This window comes from Lepidochelys kempii, chromosome 1 (assembly GCF_965140285.1).
Source record: "Lepidochelys kempii isolate rLepKem1 chromosome 1, rLepKem1.hap1, whole genome shotgun sequence".
Lineage (NCBI taxonomy): Eukaryota > Metazoa > Chordata > Testudines > Cheloniidae > Lepidochelys > Lepidochelys kempii.
Window position 1 is genome coordinate 194,006,414 of NC_136380.1, and position 10,195 is coordinate 194,016,608.

A 10,195-nucleotide genomic window follows, 5' to 3' on the forward strand; every position below is an offset into this window, starting at 1 on the left:
AACCAATTCACAGTTATTTCCTTTCAAAACTCTCATCTTGTTCTGAGGTGGAACCATATATTTCAAGTGCACTTTCAGTTGAAGGCATGCATTCATTAGAATTGTTTATCGGCTGGGCTGAATTGAAACAAACCAGAACAGAACTTTATGAGCAAGAGTTACTGAGTTGTAATAGTGATACTGCCATATTGAGGAGGCTTTTTATTTTAAGCCCCTCTTATCAGGTATTTAACTTTCTGGAAGGATGTCATCCTTTTGGTCAGTGGTTCGAATCCACTCAGGTAACAGAAATCTCTTACCAACCGATGGCAGAGTGACCTATGAATTATGAGTTGCTGTCCATACCAAACGTGATGGTAGCTAGTTAGGAGCTGGATTAGTTGTTAATCTTGGCATGAAAGCTAAGTTAGCAGGCAGGCAGTTCATCAGCAGTAGATTCTCTTTCTTTTCAAAATGATAGAAAGCTAGAAGACCAGTTAGGGATTCGGGATAGTGTTATTCACTAAGCAGCAAAGGTGGCTTTAGGTACAGTCTGTTGGGTAACAAATGGAATCATGGTACTGTTTGCTGATATCCCCAGAAATCCTCAAAGCCAGTATGGGAGGAACCCAAGTGGGAATTACTAGTGCTGATTTCATAAAGTACAGTACTGGATAAAGAAGCAGTTGAACCAATTCTGTCTTACCAGAGATGTCACAGAATTTAGACCATTAGAGGTGACACAGCTTGCAGTTCCTTAGTGAAGCAATAACAGTGTGGTCACACTGTTTACAGTACAGTTCGTGGGTTATGTTCACGTGGGAACCAGGTTATTTCCCAGTAAAACCGTGCAAAGTGCTAGAACGGGCACTTCTACATGAGCGGGGCTTCATTATTAAATGTGTTTAACCAAGTGCAGAGGAGAAGGGGATGGTAGAGACAAAAAAAACCCCATGAAGTGTGAGCATCACAGGAATTCAGAAACCTGAGAGCCCTCTGGAATTTGATATTTACCTAAGTGAAAGCACCGTCATTCTGTTTTAAAGCATGCAATGGTAGATTAACATAGTGAAAATAACCTTACACAGTATTTTTAATTTTGAAATATCCTTGAGGATTTTGTAAACTGAAACCATCCAGTATAACTCCAGTGCTGCCACCTCGGGGGTGGCAGACTGCAGCCAATGGACACCTAGCACATCTGTGGGCATTTTGACTAAGGACACAGAGATGAAATCCTAATTTTAGGAAAAGCCCAGGCAAAGAAAACAGGGCCTAGGTTTTAAAGGGCTCAGGAAAATTGGAGAGTAGGCATTATATACCGTTGCCATGGAAATCATTAGTTTGGATGACCTTTTTCTGAGAAGAGGCGAAAGCAGAGCATCTCAGCCAGTCAGAATGATACTTCCAACTCTTGTTGGAAGGGCTTGTCTACAATGGCAAGTTTTGTCACCAAAACTGCCCTTTGGAGACCAAACAGCGACAGCGTACACACTGCAATGGGACTTTTGTCGAAAAAAATGCCCAGTTTTGGCGACAAAAAACTTCCACCCCTGCGAGAGACTTTTCTTTTCCCCTCTCTTTATTGTCAACAAATAGCCAGTGTAGACGCCAGGCCGTTTTTTTTTTTCTTTTCAATTTCGTTGGCCTCCAGAAAGTGTCCCACAGTTCCCATGCTGCTGCTCCAGTCAGCGGTTTGAACTCCGCTGCCCTGCAGCCAATTCGCCCTTCCCCCTTGCAAGCCCCGGGGATTTTAAATCTCATTTCCTGCTTGCTGGCTTTCCAGGTGAGCATGGCTGGCTATCGTACCACACGCGCTCCCTCTTGGACCACCGCTGAGTTGTTGGATCTGATCAGTATATGGGGAGAGGAGTCTGTTCAGTCGCAGCTGCGAGTGACCTGTAGGAATCAGGACACATATGAGCAAATTTCTCAAGGCTTGTGCGAAAAGGGCTATGATTGGGACATGCAGCAGTGCAGAGCAAAGATAAAGGAGCTGAGGCAGGCAAACCATCGCTCTGGTGGTGCACATAAGACCTGCCGCTTCTACAAGGAGCTGAATGCTATCCTCGGTGGTGACCCCACCTCCATCGCCGATAGCCCCATGGATACTTCGCAGGCAGCAGAAAGAGCAGGTAACCTGGAGGCTGAAATTCTGGATGAAGAGATGGAGCTAGAAGAGGATGTGGAGTTCCCAGCGGGGTCACCCGGTGGGGCAGGCAGCCAAGAGCTTTTCTCCACTCCAGAAGTGCTCTACGGGGAGAAGGAAGCAGATGAGGTGCCGGATAAGTTGCTGTGGCTTGTGTAGGGAATCGAAAAATGGGAGGCAGGTAGTGTTTTATGTGAGCTGGACATTGCCCCAGGTAGCTGATCTGCATGGCCAAGCAGCGTGTCGATGGACATCAAGACCTGCAGGGAATCCTCCAGAGAGAGGCTCTGGAAAATTTCCAAGAGGTACTTACAAAAAGAAAAGGAGTACTTGTGGCACCTTAGAGACTAACCAATTTATTAGAGCATAAGCTATGCTCTAATAAATTGGTTAGTCTCTAAGGTGCCACAAGTACTCCTTTTCTTTTTGTGAATACAGACTAACACGGCTGTTACTCTGAAACCTGTCAAGAGGTACTTGTTAATCCTCTGCCGCAGATTCCAAGGGATTGCAGTCTTGTTAGTTCCCCCATTGTAGGAAACTGTACCATGCCATTTAGCAATCACTGGAGCTGGGACCAAAGCAGCACATAGCTGAGCTGCATATAGACCAGGGAGAAAGCCGCAAGCATGCAGTAGTTGTTCCCTGGTTTCCCTGCTTACCTGCAGCAGAGAGATGTCAGCCAGCAGGTTGGCCGCCTGTTAAAAAATATGCAATAATTTTAGAATGAGTTCCCTGCAAATCTGCCCTGCAAGCCATGACCATTTTGTCCCTACACACAACCACCTTCCCCCCCACTCCCGACACTCATCATGATTGGGATGCTCGCGGAGCTGTGTGCCTGCCTAGAGTCTCAGAGAGAAAGTGATTGCTACTAGTTGCAAAAAGGCCCTTGTTACTGAAACATTTCAATCTTTTGCTGGAATGTAACAATCCCTCTTCTCTGCATTGTCCACAGCAGCCGAGACCTTGAGGAACACACCACGCACCCCTGCCGACCAGCTTTGGCAGATAAGAAAGAAGCTGAGACGCAGCAAAGACCTGTCCAGGGAGGAGCTGCAGCGTGATGAGAGATAGAGCAGGGAACACAAAGAGTGCTGGGAAGCCAAAAGGCAGGACTGAAAAGAGAATGCAGCATTTGCTAGGCAAGCGACAGAGCGGATGATAAAAGTGATGGAGGATCAGACAGAGCTGCTCAAGTCTTTGATACAGCTGCAGACTGAGCAGATCCATGGTCGACCTCCATTGCAGCACGCGCACAAGTCTTTGCCAACCCCACCTCTCTCTATGCTCGGTGATCCACAAGCACCTGCAACACCATGGAGAAGTATCCCTTCCTATTGACGTATTCTGAGGCAAGGTGGTCTGGCGCTAAAATTGGAATGTGTGTGCCATCAATCGCCCTGCCACAGTTAGGGAAATCCATCTCTGCAAAGCCATCCACTATTTCGTGCACATTTCTCAGAGTCATGGTCCTACGCAGCAGGATGCGATCTATTGCCCTGCACACTTGGAGTAATACAGCCCCAAAAGTGAACTTCCCCACTCCAAATTGACTTGCAACTGACCGGTAGCAGTCTGGATTCACCAGCTTCCACATAGCAATTGCACACACTTCTCTACTGAAAGGAGCAGCTCTCATTTTGGTGTCCTTGCGCCGCAGGTTGGGGACCAGCTCAGCACATGGCTCCAGGAAGGTTGATTTACGCATCCTAAAGTTCTGTGCCCACTGGTCTTCATCCCACACCTGCATTGGGGGAGGGATAGCTCAGTGGTTTGAGCATTGGCCTGCTAAACCCAGGGTTGTGAGCTCAATCCTTGAGGGGGCCATTTAGGGATCTGGGGCAAAAATTGAGCAGGGGGTTGGACTAGATGATCTCCTGAGGTCCCTTCCAATCCTGATATTCTATGATTACAATGCGATCCCACCAATCAGGGCTTGTTTCCCTAGCCCCAAAGTGACAGTCTACCGTATGCAGCTGCTCTGTGAATGCCAAAAGCCCTGATAAGTTGCTGCTGTCCATATCACACTCGGGTGCCTGCGATTCATCCTCTGTCAGTAACTTTACGAGTAACTCTGCTGCTGCGCACAATGTTCTCACGACAGTTAACAGCATATAGCAGAGAAGTGTGGGATCCATCCTCTCTCACTGCAGATGCTGGCGTGCACTACAAAGACTGACCATTGGAAAAACGGCGCGAAACGAAAGCCAGAACGGCACTAAAGGAAGCCAGAAACCATTGGAGGGCTGGGACACAAAGCGGTGCATGATGGGACATTTTGTACGTCCCAGGATGTGCTGACCTCCATTTCTGCCTTCCCACAATGCCTTGCGACAGATAGTTTCACCAGGCCCTTTGGGATACATACCCACAGTGCATTGCTCATGCTGTCCAGAATGGTGCCCCGAATGTGGACACGATCTGTCCAAGATCTGTCTGATCTGTCGACAGAGGGAGCAAATGTAGACTCGCTTTGGTGACTTTGCTTTTGTCAGTTTTTTTGTGTTGATGTTAGTTTCATCAATAATGCTTGCCAGTGTAGACAAGCCCCCAGTTAACAGTATATCTATAACACATGTGCTGCAAGTCAGCAACCTTTAATCAGATAAGGGGAAAGAGCCCTTTGTGATCTGTCCCTTTGTTCCTCTCCTCCTCCCTCTGTGTTTTTAAAAGTTCACACTGATACCCGGTTTCCTTGTTCCACTTCTGGGAAAATTTCACTGCTCCAACCACCGTTCCCTGCAGATGACCTTAGGCCTGATCTACATTAGAAAATTAGGTTGGTTTAACTATGTCACTCAGGGGTATAAAAAATCCATACCCTGGAGCAGTGTTGTTAAACCAACCCAGTACCAGATTTACCATGGTGCCACGGGCGCCATGGCGCTGGGCCCATGCTCCAAAGGGGACGAGGCAGGGGAGGAGGAGCTTGGCTGCCGGCAGAGCCTGCCTTGCTGCAGCAGGAGCTGGCAGGACCAAGCTTCTGCCCGCTATCCCCACAGGAGAGAGAGGTGGGCGGGAGGCCCTTTGGGGCCTTGAGGAAGAGGGTGGAATCAATGCATACCCCCTCCAGCCCCCTGCCATGAGCTAGCTCCCGCCCCACTGTGCTTTTGCCCCAGGCCTCTGCCTTGCTCCAGGCAGCAGGGCCTAATCCTCCCCACATGCCACACTTTGCTCATCTTGCCCCTGGCTCCTGCCTCGCTCCAGCTGGGGACAAATCCTCCCCCACACCATGCCCCGCTGTGCTCTTGCCCCTGGCCCCTGCCTTGCTCCAGCTGGGACCAATCCTTTCCCCCCACCATGACCCGCTGTCAGGGTGTATAAAAATCAATGACTTTTTTTAAAAAATCCAAAAATCGGATTTTTTTAATTTAAATTGGATTTTTGAGGAAAAACCCTGTGTAAAAATAGTCTTAATTAAGATACATTATATCTCATCATGGAATAGGGATTATACATTCAAATTCTATAGTATGAGACAATATATTTATGTAATGTTTAAGAAAAGTTTTGTAAATGAGTTCCAATAGTTCATGGATTAGGGACCCAATCTTATGGGGTTCCAGGGGCTTCTGTATAGATTATTATTTAGGTTAATCTTTCTATCTACCCAGTGAGACTCAGTGCTCAGTCTAGAAGATACCATCAGAGATGCTTAGTTTTGCAGTTCTCAAACTGTGGTTTGTATCTCCAGAAGTAACATGTTTGTTCACAGCAAAAATGTTTTAAATAAATAAAGAATATATAGAGGTGAGAAATAACAGACCTCAACCCTATTGTCTCTCTGCAAATTTGTGTACACAGTTAATCCCTTACCTCTCTCTAAAAGTGAAAAGTTTCAAAAAGGTCAATGAATAGAAGATTGTTGGGGGCAGAATAGATTTGGACAAGGAGAAGAAGCCTGGAGATAAATGTGAGAAGTGAGGGACGTATGCTTTTTTGTTAAAATATGTTTGCAGTTGAAGAAAAAAATCCAGAATACTTAACATTGTTTTAGTTAAATAAAACAATTTAAATGTCTCTCTGGTGATGTTCTCCTTCCAATACAGCATGGCAAGAAAATTCTCCAAATATTAATGATTAACCTGTTGAATTGGAGATAGTTCACCTCCCAATGACTTCATAAATATCTTCTTCAATTATCTCTGGTAAATGAAATAACCAAACAATCATTCATTTTCTGATATAGCTGTAAAACTCATCTGAAAAGTTTTCAAAATAAATCACTGTTTAAAAATGTATAGTATGTACCTTCTAAAAATGAAACCTACATCTATCTCTGAGTTGTGAAGAATATGTATTAAGGTTATAACAACCAACAAGAATGCACTTTTATGTAGAAAACCATGATTAAATCGAGTCTCCCTGACTAGAGATTTAAATCATGATTTAAATCAAATCCACCCTGCCTGCTGTGCTCTTGCCCCTGGCCCCTTCATTCCCCAGAGGGGCCCACAAATATGTTTGCGCCGGGCCCATAAAAAATTAATCCAGCCCTGTACCAACCCAACCCCCTCCCCCATGCAGACAGAGGTAATCTGCCTTTTGGAGAGGTGTCCACACTGATGAGCTACAGCAGCGCAGTTGTGCCACTGTGGCATTTTAAGTGTAGAGAAGCCCTTAATTGGACTGGTTTCCCTAGGCTTTAGCCATCCCATTGTCCTAAAGTGCTCCCTCTGAAGGGGCATGCCCTCACTCTAGTAGAGAGAAGACTAATGAGCTCTTCTGGGCTCATTCAGCATTAGCCCGGTGCACCTGTAAGGGTTGTACTGCCTGGAGGGGGAGCTTAAAGGAGAAAACCTGCTACAGGAAGGAGTGGTGAGCAGAAAGAAGACTGCTACACCACAAAGACTGCTGACCACTAGGACAGATCAGCCAAGAGGGAGACAGTTGCAGGCCTCAGTGTCCCTGAAACTGCACAGACCTGCTGCCAGAGGCAGACCCTAATTAAAGACAGTAGACCAGCTGAGAAGCCAATCGCCAATGGGCTGACCCCAGAAAGACTGCGTAAGAGATAAGCCATCTTTGCCTTTGTTTCACACTGATCCCCTGTCTCATGAGGGAAAGAGAGAGAGAATAGGGCCTTTTGTTTGTTTGTGTTGGGAAAACCCTTGTGCTACAAATGGGGAAGACTTGAACTGGGGTCTGGTGGAGACTTGGGACCCCCAATCCTCTGACCCCTCCCCCAATCCCATTAAAATGTAAACTAGTCATCTTAATAACTCTCCATTGTCCCTCACCTAGAAGGGATATGACACCAGCCCTGTTAGCAGATGGGTGACTCCACATACATGGAATCACTCAATGATACAGCAAACTCACAGGTTGTACACAGATCTCACATATGGTTACATCTCTTCACCCCACTCCCCCTTCAAAAGGAATGAGGCTGGGATACCTCTCAAGTACCCCAGAAGAGTTCTTACACTCCTCAGCTGCTATTACCTCTGATTGTTTCAAACATTAATGTAAAACAGTCCCAGGAATCATCACACCAATATACAGTTTTCATTACAGATCAGTTCCCACACGTGTCATACAAATCTCTTCCCTCATGGACCCACACGCCGGGTACGCATGGGCAGAGTCTGTGTGCTCCATATGGGGTTGTCAATACTTCTCAGTGGTTGAGTAGAATACAAAAGGCCTGGCCCCCGCTGAGTGAGCCTTAGCCCTGCAGGGCTTCTGGTAGATATGGGGCCCCTGTTCCCAAGTGGGGCAGTCTCCCCACTTAACCCCTGAGCCAAGTCCCCATCTCCTTCTCACCTGCTGAGGAAAGATGAGTTGCACTTGTTCCCCCATCATTCTCAGGTTCATTTATGTTTAGACTGACCAACCTGTTGTTATGGATTTGGGAGAAATTCCCACCACCACCTTTTTTCTATGATTCTCCAAGCAGTTTTTTTACATTTATCTGGGGCTTTTTCCACCCTCTGATGAATATAATACATTTGGCTCTGTTCATTCCCAGCCTCCATTTCCCTTCTCCTAGTAGGGTTTTGATTCTCAGCACCTGTCAGCTGCACCTCAGTTTCTCCTGCTTCCAAGAAGGAGTTCTGACCACAGACACAGTTGGCACTGACTTGGTTTCCCTGGTAAGGGTCAGCAGTGAGATCCCTGCTTGTGGTCTGGCTTTGGTGGGTTTGCATCTGAGGCCATGTCTACGGTACTGAATCCATGTTGGCCTAGCTATGCTGGCAGAGCCTCCTGGAGTAGATGCTGCATATGTCAATAGAAGCAATTCTTCTGCCAACAGAGTAAAAGGGCAGGAAGGACATTAGATAAGCTGATAAAAGCACTTTTTCTGTTGGGTTAGTTGCATCCACGGAAGGGATTTTGCCAGCAGAGCAATGTCACCTAGAATAGCTTAGATCTCATGCTGTCAGTTGGACAGCATAGAGGCCACTGAACATGTTATGTGCCGCCATGATCTTATGTCTTGAGCCAGATCTGGTGCACTATGGGGTCGGATGCCACTGAGGGACAGGTGTCTGTTGATACCATCCAGCAATCATATCTTAGGTCTTCCAGGGGGTCTTTTCCATCCTGCTTTCATTGGGTCAAATCGAAGATGATTCTCACAGAGAATTCCGTCGGTGTTCGGAGCAGCTGATCCTACCACCTTAGAGAGTTGGGTGACTGTTTGAGAGAGCAACACTTGTCATCTTTTCAGTCTTCACAGGGAGGGGCCACATTTCCGTCCCATAGGTCAGAATGCTGACCACTAAAGTATTATATATCCTTAGCTTTGTCTCTGTAAGTATCATGGTGGTTTGGTTTGGGTTGTGAAAGATGTTCTTGATGACGCACCTCTTTACTGACTAAGTTTTTGCTCAAGTTCTTTCTCAAGATTGCCCATGTTATTGACAACAGAGCCGAGGTAGGTGAAATCACTGACAATCTCAACTAGGGTGGTCACCCATTAAGATTTTAGAGCCTGCAGCATGTTTCTAATTACTGGCGGGAACTATTTTGGTTTTACCCCAAATAATTTTCAGTCTGAATTTTGCTGCTGAACTTTCCAGGGCTTTAAGTGCCAAGACTAGCTCATTCATTGATTTAACAGCCAGCGCTATGTCATTGGTGAAATCAGTGCCAGTGAGGTTCTTATCAAGGCATATGCCTAAAATGTATTTATTTAGTGTTTAATCAAACTCATAGTATATGATGACATTGAAGAGTTCTACGGTGACAACACATCCTTGTCAAATGCCTGACCTAACCTGGAAGAAGGTGGGTTTTTTTACCATTAAGTACCCAGCTTGAGGAGCTATTCTACAGAGCTTGTCCGGGAGGCCTGCGAGTTTCAAGATCGGGCAAAGCAATTCCTTGTCAGAATCAGAAGTGGCCTTGATATCCGCAAATGCAATGTGAACAGGGTACTTGAATTCTCATACCTTCTCAATAAGCTGGTGCACTGTGAAGATTGCTCTGTCGAGGAACATCTAGGAGTAAAGCTGGCTTATTGTGGTCCTCACTTGCCCTTATCAGCAACTCTGGCCAACAAGACTGAAGCAAAAACTTTCCCTGTGACAGATAGAAGAGTAATGCTGTGATAGTTACAACAGTCTCGTTTGCCTATTTACATTTCCAAATCAACAAAATAATATATTTTGCCAGTTGGCCAGGACCAACTCTGTTCTCCAGATGATATTGAACAGCGTCTGCAGCCACAAAAGAATAACTGGTCCAGTGTTTTTTAACAGGCCTGCAGGAATTCCACAGATTCCTGCTGCCTGACTTACCTTAAGCTTCTTTACATCTCTGTGGATTTCATCAATAGTCAATTCACCAGGATCATTTTGTGCAGAATGGGTCAGCTCGGCAGTGGCCTTGATGTAAAGGTCCAAACAATTTGGGGCTGCGTTTAGCAGCTGGCTGAAATGTTCCCTCCAATGTGCTATGAACTCTGCTTCTGTATGGATTAGCCGACTCGAACTGGAGTAGACTACACTGAGGTCTATGTCATCTAGAGGATGTGAATTTTCCACACTTCTGCTAGCATAGCTATGTCAGCTAGAACTTTGTAGCGTATATCAGGCCTCAGCATTCTGGATTCAACCC